A 21,042-nucleotide genomic window follows, 5' to 3' on the forward strand; every position below is an offset into this window, starting at 1 on the left:
TTTGGTTTCTTCGTTGTTTTTTGGATTTCATGGGTTGTGTGTTTGGTTCAGGAAGAGTCCGTTTGTATGAGTTTTATGCTTGTACTTTGTTTGATTCTGGTGCTTCATGATCATTTGTGTCTTCCACGTTTGCTCGGGTGTGTAACTTGGTCACGGAACCGTTGCCGAAGGCTATGGTAGTGGCTCTACCCGATGGGGAGATGGTGTGGTGTTCCAAGGTTGCTTTGGGATGCCCGTTAAATTTTGAGGGAAGATTCTTGGAAGCTGATTTAGTGGTGTTCAAGCTGTTGGGTTTTGATATCATCCTCGGGATGGATTGGCTATACCGATATTCTGCGAGTATTAATTGCAGAAGTCGGATAATTAGCTTTTAGCTTCCAGATGGTGATTGTCTGGAATTTGTGGGGAGTAGATTAAAAGAGAAACCGATAATTATATCGGCGATTCAGGCAAGACGAGAGATTGCATGGGGAGCGGATGCATTCTTGGTGCAGATGGTGTCCACGCCGTCTGAGAAGAAGTCTTTGGCAGACATTCCAGTTGTGGAAGAATTCCCCGATGTGTTTGTGGATGACTTGCCCGGACTACCTCCTTTTCGGGAGATGGAGTTTGTTATAGACTTGGAACCTGGAGCGGCTCCTGTGCATAAAGCTCCTTATCGCATGGTACCGGCTGAATTGAAAGAGTTGAAGACTCAGTTGCAAGAGTTGGTAGAGAAGGGATTTATTCAGCCTAGTACGTCGCCGTGGGGTGCACCAGTTTTATTTGTTAAGAAGAAAGATGGAACCCTCCGTATGTGCATTGACTATCGGGAATTGAACAAGGTGACCATCAAAAATAAATACCCTCTCCCGCGGATAGATGATTTGTTTGACCAGCTTCAAGGAGCAGCCGTGTTCTCCAAGATTGATCTGAGGTCGGGATACTACCAGCTGAGAATCAGAGACCAGGATGTGCCTAAAACTGCTTTCAGGTCGAGGTATGGGCATTATGAATTTAAAGTGATGTCGTTTGGGATAGCTAATGCCCCTGCAGCGTTCATGGATTTGATGAATCGAGTGTTTCGACCTTATCTGGATTCCTTTGTGGTAGTATTTATTGATGATATACTGATTTATTCCCGAGATGTTGAAGAGCATGTGTATCATCTTAGCCTGGTACTAGAAAGATTGAGAGAACACCAGCTATACGCCAAGCTCAGCAAGTGTGAGTTCTGGTTGGAAGAAGTTAAATTTCTTGGGCATGTAATTTCCCGGGGCGGAGTGGCAGTTGATCCTAGTAAGGTAGAAGCCATATTGTCATGGCAGCGCCCGACAACAGTGCGAGAGGTCAGGAGTTTCTTGGGGCTCGCCGGTTACTACCGAAGATTTGTAGAGGGTTTTGCTCGCCTATCCGGACCTCTCACAGCTTTGACTCGGAAGAATACAGAATTTGTTTGGTCAGAGAAATGTGAGAGAAGCTTCCAGAAATTGAAGAACAGGTTGACAACGGCACCAGTGTTAGCACTCCCAGAACCGCATAAGCCGTTCGTAGTCTTCAGTGATGCGTCTAAGTTTGGTTTAGGTTGTGTCCTTATGCAGGAAGGACGGGTTGTAGCCTATGCATCTCGCCAGCTAAAGGACCATGAAAAGAATTATCCGACGCATGATCTAGAATTGGCTGCGATTGTTTTTGCCCTTAAGATCTGGCGGCACTTCTTGTATGGGGAAGCTTGCGAGGTATTTACTGATCACAAGAGCTTGAAGCATTTGTTTTCCCAGAAAAATCTGAATATGAGGCAGAGGCGATGGCTGGAGCTAATCAGTGACTATCAGTGTGAGATCAAGTACCATCCGGGGAAGGCTAATATAGTTGCTGATGCTTTGAGCCGGAAGTCACACTTGGAAGATGAAGCCGAGCCGTCAGAATTGGAATCGTTGCTTTGTGGGATGAGAAGGCTCCTTATAGAGAGTTCGCAGCAAGTGGAGATTTTATCTTCAGTTCTTGATATTCGGGTAACTGATTTTGAAGAATTGAAGACTCTCCAAAGAAAGGATCCGAAGCTGCTGATCATCAGAAAAAGAGTCAGAAAATCTCGAGGACCGTTGCATTATAGCATGGACAATGATGGGATACTTCGGTTCCGAGATCGCAGAGTGGTCCCCAAGGACTCTGAATTCAAAGAGCGGATCATGGCGGAAGCTCATGCGGCCCCTTATTCAGTTCATCCCGGCAGTACAAAGATGTATCGGGACCTGAAGAAAAATTTCTGGTGGGATGGAATGAAGAAGGACATTGCCTTATATGTGGAGAAATGCCACACGTGCCGTCAGGTGAAGGCCGAGCATCAGAGACCTGCAGGTATGCTCCAACCCCTCCCAATTCCTGAGTGGAAATGGGATGACATCACGATGGACTTTGTTGTGGGTTTGCCGAGAACGCCCAGTGGGAAGAATTCTGTTTGGGTGATTGTGGACCAGTTAACGAAGAGTGCTCATTTTCTGCCTGTTAATAACACCGACTCTTTGAGTAAGTTGACCCGTTTGTATGTCAAAGAGATAGTGCGACTACACGGCGTACCAAAGAGTATAGTGTCGGATCGAGACCCGAGATTTACGTCCCAGTTCTGGAAGAGTTTGCAGGCAGCTTTGGGTACTAAGTTGAAGTTCAGCACTGCTTATCACCCGCAGACAGACGGCCAGTCAGAGCGCACCATACAGACCCTGGAAGACATGCTGCGAGCATGTGTCATGGAGTTCCAAGGGAGTTGGGAAAACCATTTGCCGCTCATTGAGTTTGCCTACAATAACAGCTACCATGCGACCATTCAGATGGCTCCCTATGAAGCTCTTTATGGGAGAAAGTGTAGGTCGCCCTTGTGTTGGGATGAAGTTGGGGAGAATAGGGTAATTGGACCTGAAATAATTCAAGAAATGCAAAGCCAAGTCCGGATCATTAGAGATAAAATGGCGGCAGCTCAGAGTCGCCAGAAAAGCTACGCTGATACCAGGAGGAGAGAATTGTCATTTGAAGTTGGTGATTGGGTTTATCTTAAAGTCTCTCCCATGAGAGGTGTTAAGCGTTTTGGTAAGAAGAGGAAACTAGATCCGAGGTACGTCGGCCCTTTTCAGATTCTGGAGAGAGTAGGGTCCGTTGCCTACAGAGTTGCTTTGCCAGATTATTTTGGGGAGGTTCATGATGTCTTCCACGTATCATCCCTGAAGAAGAGCTTTGGACAGCAAGAGCCACGTTTCGTCGACCCAGCAGGTATTCAGTTGCAACCGGATCTCACTTACGAAGTTGTTCCGTCGCAGATTTTGGATTGGAAGGAGCAACAGTTGAGGTCCAAGACGATACCTTTGGTTAAAGTGGCTTGGGGAGATCCGTTAGCACAAGACTTCTCTTGGGAACGAGCAGCGGACATGAGGGAGCAGTACCCGTACTTGTTTGAATGATGAAGGTATGTATTTTAATCTTGATCTCAGTTGGTTTATGAGCGTTTATGTGGCTTGCTTTAAGTTGGTGGTTGATTTGCAATTTCGAGGACAAAATTGTTTTTAAGGAGGGGAGGATGTGATGACCCGCTTTTAAGTGTATTTTCGCTTAAATGGTTGTTTTTATTTTAATTAATATATTAGTTTATTCTTTTAATTTATTTGTGTTTTAAAATTGGTTTTTTTATTTAATTTAATTTATTTGATGTTGTGTTTTATTTCTTTTAGTTGTTTTGTGGTTTTTAATCTTTTTGGCGGTTTAGTTTCGTTTCTCGGAATGAGGATTGGACCTCATTTCTTTTCACATCATTTTCCTTTTTCTCTTTTTCCTTTTTTCTTTTTCCCTTCTCTTATTTTTCCTTTCTTTTTCTTTTTTTCTTCTTTTTCTTTTTTCTTTTCTTTCTTCCCCGCGTCCGAACCCCCCCCCCCCGAGCTCTCTCTCTCTCCTCCCTCTCCCTCACGCCGGCGTCCCTTCAACAGCCCAGACCGCCGCCGTCCGGCCACCGTTCGGCCCCCCACCGGTCCCATTCTCTTCCCCTCCCTCCGGTGCACCACCCCACCCAAGCTCACCCCCAACCGGCCGGCCATTTGGCCGCAAAAAGCCCAACAAAGCCGCACGGTTTTGGCTCCGATCTGCCGCCGTCGCTCCACCTCCGGCCACCATTTCTTCACCACTTCATCACCGGTCCCTTGCCGTCCTAACCCACCCATTTCCGGCCTCCAACGACCACCGGAGCAGCTCCTACGAGCTTGTTTTCCGATTTGCGTTTTTCGGCCATTTCCGGCGATTCCGCCGCCACCCACGGCCGTTCATCACTTCCAATAGCTTCACAACCATCCCTAGACCATACCCTATCAATCTTGTGTCCTAGTTTGTCCCCGTTCAAAAGTGGGTTTTTCAGACCCACGGCCACAGTGAATTTTCACTGTGACGTTGCTGTTTTTCTTCCGTTTGCAACGCCGCTTGTTTTCTAAAATTGCCATATAGCGCTGTAAGTATTTTCCAAACCCTATTTTCAGATTTTAATATATATTGCTCATTCAATTATTTACTGTTGTTGGTTGTTGATTCCGGACTGAGTCCGAGGAGTTTCAGGGGTCGGATGGATGGAGGACGGAGTTGCCTGTTATTTGATTTATGATTGTTCGTTTACTTTATTATGCATTGTTATGGCATTGCATGGTGCATGCGCTTGTGTTTGTGGAATTGTGTGAAAAGCCTGTGTATTGGCGTGAGTGGTTTTACGGGTGCGTGTGTATCACGAGCCCAAGCCGGGATGGGTTATTATCTCGGTGGAGCTCCTCTGGTCACTCGGGAACGGAATAAACTGAGTGATGTCCCCTGAGTTATCGAGAGCGATGACGGGAGCGGGGCTAGGGGATGCTTGGTTACGAACGCGCCGGGCGCGGAACCGGGCATCGCCCTACTCACCGACTCCGTGGCCCTTCGCTGGCGAGGGCTAGAGGATGCTTGGCTACGCACGCGCGAGGCACGGAACTGGGCATCGCTTGTTAGGTGTCACACGCGCGGTGGTACTCTGCGGTGTGGCACTGGAGCCAGGGTGTGCGGATGACCCCTAGGGGAGGTCATGGTGCACGCGGTTAAAATTAAATAATGGTTTGTGAGGCCAAATGGGACTTTTGGCGTGGGCCAGATGGACTTTTGGCGAGATATTGGGCCAAATGGACTTTTGGCGGCCAAATGTGACTTTTGGCGTGTTTTTCGGAAAGGATGTGTTTTTGGGCCAAATGGGATTTTGGCGTGTGTGGAAAACTGTGTCTTTGGGTTTTGTGCATTGGGCATGGTTCATGCATATTGTTTGAGTTCTATATGTGTTATTATCTGGTAGTGTTTGGGTTTTACTTACCTGCGGTACCATTTTTGGTTCCGTAGCTTTTGGTGCAGGAGATGAGGATGAGGAGGAGGAGGCTGAGCCCGAAGATGCGGCCCCGCCGGGCTGCTGATGTGGTGTTTCATATTTGTCAAAACTGTATTTGTGTTTTGTAATATTGTATCTATGTATGTTTTAAACAGCTTGTATTACGTTAAGAAAAAAATTCTGGTACTTAGTTACGACTTTCGTTATCCGCTGCGTGTTTCTCTGTACACATATGTTGCCTTGCACACACTCGGCACCCGACGATGGGATGGTGACCCGGGTTGTCACCATCCGGACGTCTCAATTCCCCCGTGTTCGGGCGTGAGGATTTGGGGGCGTCACAGCAAAGTCATATAACTAAGTACTAAAATTTTTCTTAATTTAATACAAAACTATTCAAAACATACATAATAAAATATTACAAAGCATAAATATAGTTTTAAACCAAACAACAAAGCCTAATCTTTAACTCAAAACTCCGGCGGAGCCGTATCCTTAGGCTCAGCCTCCTCCTCTTCCTCGAACCCTGCACCAAAATCTACAGAACCAAAAAATGGTGCTGCAAGTAAGTAAAATCCGAACACCATAGATAAAAACATATTAATTCAAACAACATGCATGAAAGAAAAGCCAATGCACATGTCCCGTAAAACCATATTTTTCCATGCACGCCAAAAACCCATTTGGCCCAAAAACATATTGCTTAAAACCAAGCCTTGCCATTATCCCAGATAATGGCCCAAACCACCATTTTCCCAGAAAATGGATCAAAAGCCTAAAAATCAAACCTCGCCATTTTCCTCGAAAATGGCCCGCATCCGAAAATCATAAAAACGATCCAATTATGCATGCACCATGATCTCCCCTAGGGATCATCCGCATACCCTGACTCTATGCCACACCGCAAATAACGACTATGCATGTGACACCTAAACGAGCGATGCCCAGACTCGCGCCCAGCGCGTACCTGGCCAGGCCATCCTCTAATCCTCGCCACTCTAGGGACCACGAAGTCGATACGACAGCGTTACCGTACGTGCAATCTGGTCGTCGCTCTGTGAAAACCCAAGAGATGTCACTCAATATTATCCACTCCCGAGTGACCAGAAGAGCTCCACCGAGATAATAACTCATCCCGGGTTGGGCTCGTGCAACACACGCACCCGAAATCCATTTACGCCAACAAAACATGATTTTCTCAATTAAAATAAAATGCACATGTATGCAATATGTAATGCACGCCTCATGCCTCAAATAATCAAGCAATCACAAACAACCAAAACCAAGCACTCTGTCCTCAAACCATCTGACCCCCGAACTCCTCGGACTCAGTCTAGAATCAATCAACCAACAGATAAATATTTATTGTAAGAGTAAAATACATTTAAATCTAAAAGTGGAGTTTGAAAAATACTTACAGCGCTATATGGTATTTTTTTAAAACTCGCGGCGTTGCAAATGGTGGAAGAAAAGTAACATAACAATGAAATTTCACTGTGGCCGTGGGTTGTAAAATACCCACTTTTGAACGGGGACAAACCAAAGCTCGGGATTGATAGAGAATGGTCTAGGGATGTTAATGAAATTAAGGAAAGTGAAATTTGGCAGTGGGTGGCGGCGAAAACGGCGGAGGAAGGCCAAAATACCCAAATTGGAAAGCTAGCTCGTGGGGACTGTTCCAGCGACGGATTGAGGCCGGAAATGGGTGGTTTAGGATGGCAAGGAGTCGGTGATGAAGTGGTGAAGAGGTGGTGGCCGAAGGTGGAGCGACGGCGGCAAATCGGAGCAAAAGCCGTTCGGCTTTGAGTGACTATTCTGGCTAAACGACGGCTCGGATGGCGGTGAAACTTGGTAGGGGTGGTCACCGGCCAGAGGGGAAGAAAACTGGGTGGGTGGTGTGCCGCACGGTGGCCGGCGGTGGTGGTTCTGGGTGGAGAGAGAAAAATGAACGAAAATGGGTGTGGAGAGAGAGAGTCACGCGGGAGAGAACTGGGAGAAAGAGAAAGAAAGAAAGAAAAAGAAGAAAAAGAGAAAGAAGAGAAAAAAAAAAGAGAAAAAGAAAAGATGAAGGAAAAGAAATGAGGTCTAATCCTCACTCCGGAAACTAAAACAGATCCGCTGAAAACGATATTAAAAACCATAAAACGACTAAATAAATTAAACACAATATCAAATAAATTAAAAATCAATTAAAATACAATAATTTAAAATAAATAAACCAATATATTAATTAAATTAAAAACAATCCTTCAGTGAAAATACACATAAAAGTAGGTCATAAATAACCATAAATACTATAAACTGTGGCCTCAAAGCAGTAAAAGATTTGCCTCTTACTTTTCCATAAATAACTCTACTAGATAGCAAAATACATAACCATAATTGTATTTTTCATCATTAGAGTAATCCCATAAAATAGAATCTGAATATCCAGTTACCTTAAGAGTATCAGTTCTTCTTAAGACAACAATATAGTCTTTAATTTATTGCAAATAACCTTTCACTCTTTTCATAGCTTTTGAGTCAAACACCCTTATGTTACTTTGGCAATAGCCAAAGGTGTCGGCTGAAAAATCGATATTCAACCTGAAAATGCATATATAGAATTTCTTTAATAACCTACTCAATTCGAGAACACTATAAAATATTGAGCATGTCACATTTTATTCTTCATGCAAAGTCTTTCAAAACTTTATGCAATGATACTGAAACAATCTTAAGAGTCATTGTCCTGGTATTAAAATTCAATCTCAATTACGAATGATGTCTCATTCATAAATTTCATTTAGAGACATAACTTTAATGTCATATTACTAACGATGACTCATACTTGCCAAAAAGTCATATACATGCATGACCATAAATATAAATATACTCCCATTGACCTACGAGTATATATATTAACAATAAATATTTTTCTTAAACCAAAACAATATTGGTATTATCAAATTTTAGATACCAATTTTCAAAAACCTGTTACCTCTTCTAGGTAATCATTTTATTCGTTTCTTGTAGATTTCGGACTTTTACTCTACAATTGTTTTCACATTCATTTGATGTAATTCTAGACCATAATGAGTAATGTCATAGTAATCCTCAATAAGTTCTTTCAGATTTAATAAAAAAAAATTCTTTAATCAATGCTCATTTATGAGTGAAATCTTTAATTACAAATCTAACTTTATATCGTTCAACATTACCCTTGAAGTTAAGATTTTGTCTCCAAAATCTATTTCCATTCGACTTTTCATACATTTCAGACAATTTAGATGAAATTGCAGACTTTACATTTATACATGGATTTCAATCACTCTTTTGTGCATCAATATTTTATAGAATCACTTATTTCTATAATTTGTGAAAGCATATGTAAACTTTTATTTATTTTTATATCACATTCAAATTTTGAAGATACACCACATAACTTAACCAAATAGCAAATCAAGAAGATTGCATGAGATTACTTGTTCTGATGTCTCTATGGCCAATTCTTTAGTTGTGTTTCTCTAATGAGGTGAATTATTATTTTCTTGTTGTTCCATTTTATTATTAAGATAATCATAAAAGGAAACTACAAAAATTTTCAAAAGTACGAGAATGCAATTCACAATAATTACATTTCTAGTTCCATACTCCCATTGATTTTGCCAACCATAAGAAATTTGATATTTCAATTTTCTCAAAATTCAAACCATAAGTAGAAAAAATACAGCCTAGATCATTTGAATTTCCTTAAGTAATCAATAATAATAATGTACCCAATAACTAATATTAGAATTCAACAATCTTTCATTTGGGTTATAAATTATTATTTTAATTTGACTATCCATACATGAATATGCCTTAAAACAATTCATAACTAAAAACAAATCATTAAGGCTAAAAACACAATATAAGTTCTAAACCATTATAGCCCAACTCTTAATATTTTTCATGACACTATTTCAATCCAATTCAATGATTTTCACATTTCTATCTAACTGCAATTCCTCCCCATGAGAAGTACTACAAGAATTACTAATGGCTTTAGACTTCTCATGTAGCAGAATAGATACATTCATATCATGAAAATTATTTATAAAAGTAATGAAATACTTATATCAAATATTATAGAGAAAAATGATTTACATTCATCTATATGCATTATCTCAATAAACTCTCTATTCCTTGTGCCATCTTTTCTTGATATGTTTCATTTGAATTCCTTTTATATAATTCAACACACATCCATAAATTAGAAAATCTAAATGCGAAAAATATTTTATTTACTAATCTCTATAACTTTTCTTAAAGATATTCTCCGAACTTTTATTCTACAAATTATGTTTCAAATTCTATGCCATAAATTGTAAAAGTTTTTCATAAATAATTTTTCTTTTGGTTATAGTACATACCTCAAGAGTGATAAAAAAAAAAAAAAAAAAAAAAACATCTTTATTGGAAAGAAAAAAGGAACCAGCATAAGTGGCATATTCAAACAAATTGAAATTTGAACATTTGTACTTGAGTTTAATCTAAAAAGAATGCATAAACATGTATAAGATCTAATTAGAAACTTATTAGGTTTAACCCTTCCCTTCGAATCATGTCTTATGCTTAGGACACTTAAACCTTCATGTGTCACTATTTTTTTCAAACTTCAATTGACACAATTCTTACATTTTCATTATAATCATTTCCTTTGTGACGCTCCCAAATCTCCACGCACGGACACGGGGAAATCGAGACGTCCGGATGATGACATCACGGGTCACCACCCTAATGACGTGTGCCAAGTGTGTGCAAGGGCAACAAAGTGCACGAGAAAAACGTAGCGAAAAGCAAGTCAATAACTAAGTACCAGAATTTTTCTTAACGTAATACAAAGCTGTCCAAAACATACATAATTAAAATATTACAAAACACGCATATATCATAATATCAAATACAAAGCATAACATCAGCAACCCGGCAGAGCCACATCCTCGGGCTCAGCCTCCTCCTCCTCATCCTCGAACTCTGCACCAAAAGCTACGAAACCAAAAATGGTACCGCAGGTAAGTAAAACCCAAACACTACCAGATAAAAACACATAGAACTCAAGCAACATGGATGCAAGAAAAGCCAATGCACATGTCCCGCAAAACCACATTTTTACAACGCACGCCAAAAAAACCCATTTGGCCCATAAAAACATATCCTCAAAACCAAGCCTCGCCATTATCCCAGATAATGGCCCAAACCACCATTTTCCCAGAAAATGGATCAAAAGCCTCAAAACCAAAACTCGCCATTTTCCCAGAAAATGGCCCACATCCGAAAACCATAAAAACAAATCCGGTTTTGCATGCACCATGATCTCCCCTAGGGATCATCCGCACACCCTGGCTCTGTGTCACACCGCAGGTAACGACTACGCATGTGACACCTAAACGAGCGATGCCCAAACTCGCGCCCCGCGCGTACCTGGCTAGGCCATCCTCTAGCCCACGCCAGCGAAGGGCCACGGAGTCGGTGAGTAGAGCGATGCCCAGACTCGCGCCCCGCGCATACCTGGCCGGGCCATCCTCTAGCCCCGCTCTCGTCGTCGCCCAGCGAAAACTCAGGGGACGTCACTCAGTATTATCCACTCCCGAGTGACCAGAGGAGCTCCACCGAGATAATAACCCATCCCGGCTTGGGCTCGTGAGACACACGCACCCGAAAATCCATTCACGCCAGCAAAACAGGATTTCTCAAATAAAATAAAATACCCGTGCATGCACCATGCAAATGCAATTATCAATGCACAAAACAAAAAACCAACCATAAAACAATAAATCAAGCAACTCCGTCCTCCATCCAACCGACCCCTGAACTCCTCGGACTCAGTCCGGAATCAACCAACCAGCAGCAATAAATAATTGAATGAGCAATATATATTTAAATCTGAAAATAGGGTTTGGAAAATACTTACAGCGCTATATGGTATTTTTAGAAAGCTTGCGGTGTTGCAAACGGCGGAAGAAAAGCAACGTAACAGTGTAATTTACACTGTCGCCGTGGGTAATAAATTACCCATTTTCGAACGGGGACAAAACAAGGCATGAAATTGATAGGGAATGGTCTTGAGATATTTATGAAGTTAAAGGAAATGAGTTTTGGCCGTGGGTGGTGGTGGAAATGGCGGTCGAAGGCCAAAAAGGGGCTGAACGGAGTTGAGCTCGTGGGAGCTGCTCCGACAATGGATCGAGGCCGAAAATGAGTGGTTTAGGTTGGCAAGAGGTAGGGGAAGAAGCTGTGAAAAGATGGTGGTCGAAGGTGGTGCGACGGCGCCGGAATCGGTGAAAAACCATATGGCTTGGAGGAGCTCGTGGTGGCTAACGGTGGCTCGGATGGAGGTGAAACTTGGTGGGGATGTTCACCGGTGAGAGGGGAAGAAAAATGGGTGGGTGGTGTAGGCCACGCCACCGGCGAGCGGCGGTTCTGGGCTGCGAAAGCAATCGGCGACAGGGGCAAAAACAGAGCAGGTGCAGCGACTTCCGGCGGCTCTCGAAAGCTAATGGCTGGTCCGATGGCTCTGAAAATTGGTGGGGATGATCTCTGGTGGAAGGGGAAGAGAATGGTGGTGGCGGTGTACTAAACGGTGGCCGGACGGCAGAGAAATGGGCGGTCAAAGGGGCGGCGACGGGAAGGAGAAAAACAGGCTATTCGGCGTACGCGGGAGAGAAAGGAGAAGAAAGAAGAAGAAAAGAAAGAAAAAGAAAGAAAAAGAAGGAAAAAGAAAAGGAAAAAGGGAAAAAGAAAAAAAGAAAAGAAAAGAAATGAGGTCCAATCCTCACTCCGGAGACCAAAAACCGATCCGCCAAAAACGATATTAAAAACCGTAAAACGACTAAAATAAATTAAACACAACATCAAATAAATTAAAACCAATTTAAAATACATTAATTTAAAATAAATAAATCAATATATTAATTAAAATAAAAACAACAATTCAGTGAAAATACACGTAAAAGCGGGTCATCACATCCTTCCTTTCCCAAAAAGATACAAATGATTTTCAAACAAATTAGGAAAAAAAATTTGTATATTAACTTGTTCATATCTCATTATTTTAATGAAAGAATAATGCCTTTAAAGTAAACCATTATGTACAAAAAGTTTATACAATTTAATATGTAAGTAGTTAAACATTGTACTTTTCTGATCTTTATCACAATTCTCAATGATAATTAATGTTTAAACAAAAAAACTCTTAGTGTAAATTTGCTATGCTCATGTTTCTCTATATTAGAGTCCATTCTATACATGAAACTTGTAATGATATTCATATACTTACTGCAAGAAAAATATTTTGATCACTTTAATGCTTTGAGTTCGACACTCATAAACAATAATAGAATTTAAATCATTATGGATGAACTAATAGTGTCATCGAGATCCCTCCCCTCCTTTGGGAGTAAATCCCAATGCACATAATGTTCCCTCCAGTTTAATTTCAGAATTTAAACCATGGATTATCAAGAATTAAACTATTATGAATGAACTAATAGTATCATTGAGGTCCTTCCTTTGGGAATGAGCCCCAACACACAAAGCATTTCCTCCAATTTTAAATTCTGTGGATGAACTAACTGTATCATCAGAATTCTCCTTTGAGAGTAAACTCTAACACAAAGTGTTTCCTCCAATATTAAATTCTGTGGATGAACTAGCTGTATCATCAGAATTTTCCTTTGGGAGTAAACTCTAACATACAAAATGTTTTCTCCAATATTAAATTCTATGGATGAACTAGTTGTATCATCAAAATTCTCATTTGGGAGTAAATTCTGACATACAAAACATTCCCTCCAACCTTTCTTTAATGGATGAACTAGTAGTGTCATTAAAACCCTACTTTATGAGTAGACCTTAATACACAAAATTGTTCACTCCAACCTTAATTTGATGGATGAACTAGTAGTGTCATCAAGACTCTCCTTTGGGAGTAGATCTTGACACACAAAATTATTCACTTCATCATATCCACCTTATTATGGAATTTAATGATTTTTCACTAAAATTTAAGAAGGTCTTGTAACTTTGGGCAACCAATCTTTTAATTTTAATGTGAATCATTTGCTCCATATTGGATAATATATATATATATATATATATATATATGGCATGATAATAAGAACCAAAATAAACAATTCATACAAGTATTTAATAATAATAACATTACATAAGATTTAATGCATGTAAATAATAGCATGCATATGACATTTAATACATGTATTAAACAATAATAACATGCATATAAATTTAATAACTTCCATACATGTAGATAACAATAATAACATGTATTTAGGATTTCATAAAATTTTCATACATGTACATAATAACATGTATTTAGGATTTAATAAAATTTTCATACATGTACATAATAACATGTATTTAATAAAATTTTCATACATGTAGATAATAACATGTATTTAGGATTTAATAAAATTTTCATTCATGTACATAATAACATGTATTTAATAAAATTTTCATACATGTAGATAACAATAATAACATGTGTATGACAATAATTTAAATAAGAACCATAAAATTAAACAATTTGTACATGTATTTAACAGTGAGGACATGCACATAAAAGAAAAGAAAATTTCAGATTTTTTTACAATAAATAATATTAAAATAATAATATTATATTATATTCTGACCTAATTGGTTTAGTAATTCGATTCAAAACTTACAGATGTTGGGTCGAGCCTGAATAGGGATGCTCATAGCCCACTATTTTAAGCTCTCTGGCCTTTTAATTTGGTTTTCTTTCCTTCTCTCAGGCTGGGCCAAAACTCTGGGCCCAATCCCTTTTCTATAAACCCTAAGCCTTATAATTGTTCTTCTTACTTAGAAATGGTCGTTTAGCACCGCACCATGTATTTTACTTTTTCCCTCAACACACACACACAGTGCCCAATTTTATGGCATCCATAGCCTGGCATGGCATCTCAGCAGTGGTCCTCGCCAGCGGGGAGAAGACGGCATGGCATCCCCAGCCTCCACCCGTCGTCGTGGTCCACCTCCTCTTTCCCTTTTTTTTTTTCACCAACAAAAGAGAGGAAAACCACTAACGGTTAGCAACCATTTGGGGTGTCACAGCCCCTTATGCCACACATTGCCGACCCACACAGTGGCCTTTCCTCAAGCTCTTCTTTTCCCATCTCAGATACAATACAAACAACAAGTGCAGTTCATGAAATCCAAAACATGCATAATATCAATACGAAAGCTTTTCTTATGAAGAAAAATAATTTTATGAAGAATGGAAACATTCCAGTAAAGTTCGTAAGCAGCATATGTTCTTGTCTCAAACCGATTTGAAAAACAAAACAAACTGAGAGAAGCACTTCATATAAAATATGCAAAATCAAGGATGTATATTCTATATGTTTGTAATATATTTTATCGAGATCATAAAAAATCTATAACCATGCTCTGATACCACATGTTAAATATTTTAACATGAATATTAATAATTTAATCTTCGATTTTCTATGATCCATAATAATAAAACAATGATATATAAACACGTACCTTTCTCCATCAGTTTGATGAAGAATTAGATCTGGCTATGAGAAAAGGGTCACCCTAACAACTTTGCCTCTTAAGTGTCTCCCAATGGCTAGAGGCACAATAATGTTATAGGTGAGAACCCTTTAACCTCTCAGTGCTATTTATAGATTTCTGACCATCAAGAAATCTCAAACTTTGTGTTTGACTATAATTAGAGATATAGATTTTTAATCTTATCTCTTTAGAGTTTTCTTATCCCATTATAACTCATCTATTAACTGATAAGTTTTGAGCTATTCTAAACTCTATTAAGATAGGTGTGTAGGACATAGAGTTTAAATAAAACTCTTACATGTGGAGCCACTGCCGGACATCATAAAAAAGGGACCTCTGTTTTTGCTCCCCAAAATAGAGCATCTACCACTCCATTGTGAGCCACTACGACCAACCCACAACTTGTGGCTAGCCACCGTACCCCAGCCCCATAACCACCATGTGAGAGAGCCACCAAGTCACTTGCAGTCACACAGTGAGCCTCTGTTTTTGACAATAAAAAAAAAATAGAGCAATCCACACACAACAGCTCCTCCATACCGGTTTTCTCAACTGTAAATAACATCACTACCCAGTCGCCGAGCTCACCATCGTCGACCTCCGCCCAGCCCTTTGATCCGCTGCACGCCATCTCAGGCTCACGGTGAGCTTCGTTCTCTCTCACATTGAGCTCTCTCTCTCTCTCTCTCTCTCTCTCTCTCTCTCTCTCTCTCTCTGTGCAACTGCCCAGTCTTGATTTTATCTCAGCCATCTCCCAACGGCCCCCCACGGTAAGCCTCCTTCGCACGACCATGGTCTTGTGACTATATAATATCCCTGCAATAAAAAACAAAACAAAACTTGGTTTCTAATATTTTCATAGAGTGCCTTACGTAAAGATGCCAGGAAGCCTTGTTCCTATTAAATTACAACTTTACCCTCTATTTTTATAAACCAAAGCTTGATTTTTTTAAAAGTATATTTCAGTCAATCAATTTTACATTAAGTCAAGTCTTTTTGTAGAAAATTATTGGATTTATTTAAGTGGGCTTGTTTTCTACTTGGTTTCTTTTATTTTTATTTCTTTTTCAATGTTGTGTTATGTTAAGTTATTTTGAAGTAAAATATTTTTGGGTTGAGTTTGGGTTCTAAATTATTTTGTGTTGGGTAATATTTTTATTTCAGCGACCTTTCTTTTTTAAATGGGTTGGATTTTGATTTCTTAAATAGAGCGATATTGGAGTTGGAATTAGGTTAGGTATATTAAGTGTATAATTGATCGTTTTGGAAAAGGATGGTATTTAAGAAATTTTGAGAATTTAGGTTCTTGAGGAATTAAAATAGGTTATTTAGGCATCTTACGCTTAAATATTAAAATAGGTGATCTATTTTAAATTTACGAGAGTTACATGACTGTTTTATAGATGACGATTAATATTTGTTTCACATTGTTGAGGAAAGTTTCAAAAAGTTAAGAAGTTCAGGTAAGCGTGTTCTTATACTAAAATTTATATAAAAGAAATGAACTGAGGTTGATTTTGGAAAAGTATGCATGTTTTGTTATGAAAATAATTTCGAAACACCTTAGTTATTTGTTTTGCATTACTCATGAAATTTTGTATAAAAATAAAGTACTTTCTGGCGTGACTAGTGTAGACATAAGCTATTTTGGCATTTTATTTATGAACTGTGCAAAAGAGAGTGAATATGAAATTTTGTGCATAAATCATATTTTTGTGATTTGATTCTATTATGTTCTGAAAATATTTTTTACTCTGATATGATATGATGTGATTTTTGAAAACCTCTGGTATGACATTCTGTTTCTATTTCTGTTCTATTTTAACCTTACCACAGGTGTAAAACTGGGGCCTCTGTTTGGGTTGGTACCAACTTTTTTATTTTTGGTGCACCCACTTTGGAAGCAAGTGGTTCTCTGCATGGTTTTTCTTGCTTGCATGATTGAGCTAAAATATTACATATTTTATATATTTAAAACCAATGTATTTTAATTGATTCGTGACATTATTTGTGATACCCCGTTTTTACTTGTATTTTCACTGAAGGATTATTTTAATTTAATTAATATATAAGTTCTTTTATTTTAATTTATTGTATTTTAATTGGATTTATTTAGTTGTTATTGTTTGCTATTTATTTATTATATTTTAGCTTGATGTGGTGTTTAAATTATTTTAGTCGTTTTATAGTTTTTAAAATTATTTTCGTCGGATCAGTTTTTGGACTTCGAAGGTGAGGATTGGACCTCATTTCTTTTCCCCATCTTTTCTTTTTCTCTTTTTCTTTTTCTCTTTTCTTTTTCTTTCTTTTCTTTCTTTTCTTCTCTTTTTTTCTTTCTTCTCCATTCTTCTCTTCCTCGCGCTGCATGTTCTCTCTCTCCTCTGTCGCCGTTTGCCTTCTACAGCCCAGACCGCCACCGTCCGGCCACCGTGGCCTACACCATCCACCCAGTTCTCTTCCCCTCCGACTAGTGAACCTCCCCACCAAGTTTCACCTCCATCCGAGCCGCTGTTTGCCGCCGAGAGCCCCTCCAAGCCGCACGGTTTTGTGCATTTCCATCTCTTCCCCATTTCATCACCTACCTCTTGCCATCCTAAACCACCCATTTCCAGCTCCGATCCGTTGCCAAAGTAGCTCCCACGAGCTCATCCTTGTTTTTGCTGTTTTTCACTTCCATCGCCACCCACGGCCAACACTCACTTCCATTAGCTTCATAAACATCTCTAGGCCATTCTCCATCAATTTCAAGTCTTGGTTTGTCCCCGTTCGAAAGTGGGTATTTTACAACCCACGACCACAGTGTATTTTACACTGTTACATTGCTTTTTCTCTGCCGTTTGTAGCTCCTTGATCCTTCAAAAATTATTATATAGTGCTGTAAGTATTTTTCAAACTCTATTTTAGATTTAAATATATTATTACTTTTACAATAAATTCATTGACTGGTTGGTTATTCCGGACTAAGTCCGAGGAGTCAGGGGTCTGATGGATTTGAGGACAGAGTTATTTATTATTGTTGATATTGTTATTTGTTGGATGAATTGTGTCTTGAGGTGTGCATTGCATGGTGCATTCATGTGCATGTATTCATGTGTAAATAGAATTTCGGGTGCGTGTATATTACAATCCCAAGCCAGGATGGGGTATTATCTCGGTGGAGCTCCTCTGGTCACTCGGGAGTGGATAATACTGAATGATATCCCTTGGGTGGTCGCTGGGCAATGACCAGATCGCACGATACGGTAACGTTGTTGTGTCGACTCCATGGTTCCTAGGCTGGCAGGGACTAGAGGATGGCCTGGTCTAGGTACGCGCTGGGTGCGAGACTGGGCATCGCTCGTTTAGGTGTCACATACATAGTCGTTACCTACGGTGTGGCACAGGAGCCAGAGTGTGCGGATGATCCCTAGGAGAGATTATGGTGCAAGCAATAATTGGAACAGGTTTTGGATTTGGATACGGGCCATTTTCTAGGAAAATGGAGAGATTTTGCTTGAGGTTATTGTGATACATTTTCTGGAAAAATGGTGGTTTTCTTGATTTGGACCATTATCTGGGATAATGGTAAGGTTTTGTTTAAAGGATATGTTTTGGGCCAAAATGAGATTTTTTTTGGCATGTGTGGAAAAAATGTGGATTTCTGTGATATGTGCTTTCTAGGGCGTAGAACCCCATCTTTCACGGGAGAAGAGGATTCACTTCGGGCTGGAAAGTGGATTAGAGATTTAGAAAGGACTTTTGAAGTTTGTGGTTGCACTGAGGCGCAACAAGTACTTTATGCCAGTTATTTGTTGCAAGGCACTGCTTCTGAATGGTGAGATACAAAAAGAGTAATGTTAGAGTTAGAATTGGGGTCTTTTGCCGCTGTGTCCTGGCAGCGCTTCAAGAAAGAATTTAATGATCGTTTCTTTCCCACTTCTATGAGGCGGCAAAAGCAAGAGAGTTTACAAGCTTGGAACAGTACGCTCGAAGATTTATAGAGTTGGGGCAATTTGCTACCCATATCATCGCCACAGAAGAGATGCAGGCCAAGCTTTTCCAGGATGGTCTACAACCTGATATACGCAGAATGGTAGTTTGCCACCGGATTTCCACTTTTCAGGATTTAGTTGACTTGGCCACTCTTACAGAGCGAGAGATTAATTTGAGTATGGGCTCCCCTCCAGGACAAAAGAGGTGGAGTTTTACTGGCAAAGGAAGTAGTTCTGGTTTGCCTTAGAAGTTTGTTTGGGGGACTGGAACTCGACCACAAGCGGCCTCAAGTGTACGTATGGGAGGACGGGTGCCAGTTTGCGGAAGTTGTAATAGAGCCCATGTGGGTGAGTGCCTTTCGGGTGGGGCTCGATGCTATAATTGTGGCCAGCAGGGACACTTTGCTCATGAGTGTCTTAGGCCAGTTCAGGGAAGCCGTAGAGGTCGACGTGGTGGAAGAACTAATCAGAGGCAAACAGTGCAAGCTCGGGTATATGCTGTTACACTCAGAGAGGTTGATGATGAGGCACCAGCGACCCACGATGCTGGAGTAATTACAGGTATGGATCTAATTTAATGTTAGATTTGATTTTTAGTGTGATTTGGTTTCTTCTTTGTATTTGGATTTCATTGGTTAATGTGATTGGTTCAGGAAGAGTTCGTTTATATGAATTTTATGCTTGCACTTTATTTGATTTGGGTGCATCTCAGTCATTTGTATCTTCCACTTTCACTCGGATATGCAATTTGGTTATGGGACCCTTGCCAAAATCATTAGTAGTGACTACCAAATGGTGAAGTGGTGTGGTGTTCCAAAGTTGCATTGGGTTGTCCTTTGAATTTCGGTGGAAGGTTTCTGGATGCAGATTTGATTGTATTTAATCTACTGGGATTTGATATTATCCTTGGGATGGATTGGCTATATTGATATTCTGCGAGTATTAATTGTAGAAGTCAAGTAATTAGTTTTCAGCTCCCAGATGGTGATTACTTGGAATTTGAGGGAAGTAAACTAAAAGAAAAGCCAGTAGTTATATCCGCAATTCAAGCGAGGAGAGAGATTGCTTGTGGAGCGGATGCCTTTTTAGTCCAAATAGTGTCTATGCCGTATGAGAAAAAGTCATTGATAGATATCCCAGTTGTGGAAGAATTTTCCGACGTGTTTGTGGATGACTTGCCTGGGCTATCCCCTGTTCGTGAATTAGAGTTTGTTAGTGACTTGGAACTTGGAGCGGCCCCTGTGCATAAAGCCCCTTACTGTATGGCACCAGCTAAATTAAAAGAGTTAAGGTTCAGTTGCAAGAATTGGTAGATAAGGGGTTTATTCAGCCAAGTACTTTGCCATGGGGTGCGCCAGTGCTGTTTGTTAAAAAGAAAGATGGTACTCTCAGAATGTGCATTGATTATCGAGAACTAAATAAGGTGACCATAAAGAATAAGTATCCTCTTCCACAGATCGACGATTTGTTTGATCAGCTTCAAGGAGCAGTTGTGTTCTTGAAGATTGATTTGAGATCATGATACTACCAGTTGAAGATAAGAGATAAGGATATACCCAAAACTGCTTTTAGATTGAGATATGGGCATTATGAATTTAAGGTGATGCCTTTTGGGTTAGCCAATGCCCCTGCAGCTTTTATGGATTTAATGAATCGGGTATTTCGACCTTATTTGGATTCCTTTGTGGTAGTTTTCATTGATGATATTTTAATTTATTCTCGAGATCTTGAAGAGCATGTTTATCATCTTCGTTTAGTTCTTGGAAAATTAAGAGAGCACCAGCTGTATGCAAAGCTCAACAAATGTGAATTTTGGTTGGAAGAAGTCAAATTTCTTGGGCATGTGATTTCCCGAGACGGGGTGGCTGTTGATCCTAGCAAGGTGGAAGCTATTTTGTCATGGCAGCGTCCAACGACCGTGTGTGAGATTCAGAGTTTCTTGGGACTTGCCAGATATTATCAAAGATTTGTGGAGGGATTTTCTCGCTTATTCAGACCTCTCACTGCTTTGACTAGAAAGAATGCAAAATTTATTTCGTCAGACAAGTGTGAGAGAAGTTTTTAAGAATTGAAGAAGAAATTAACAACTGCACCAGTATTGGCACTTCCAGAATCGCACAAACCATTTGTAGTTTT

This window comes from Carya illinoinensis, chromosome 7 (genome assembly GCF_018687715.1).
Source record: "Carya illinoinensis cultivar Pawnee chromosome 7, C.illinoinensisPawnee_v1, whole genome shotgun sequence".
Classification (NCBI taxonomy): domain Eukaryota; kingdom Viridiplantae; phylum Streptophyta; class Magnoliopsida; order Fagales; family Juglandaceae; genus Carya; species Carya illinoinensis.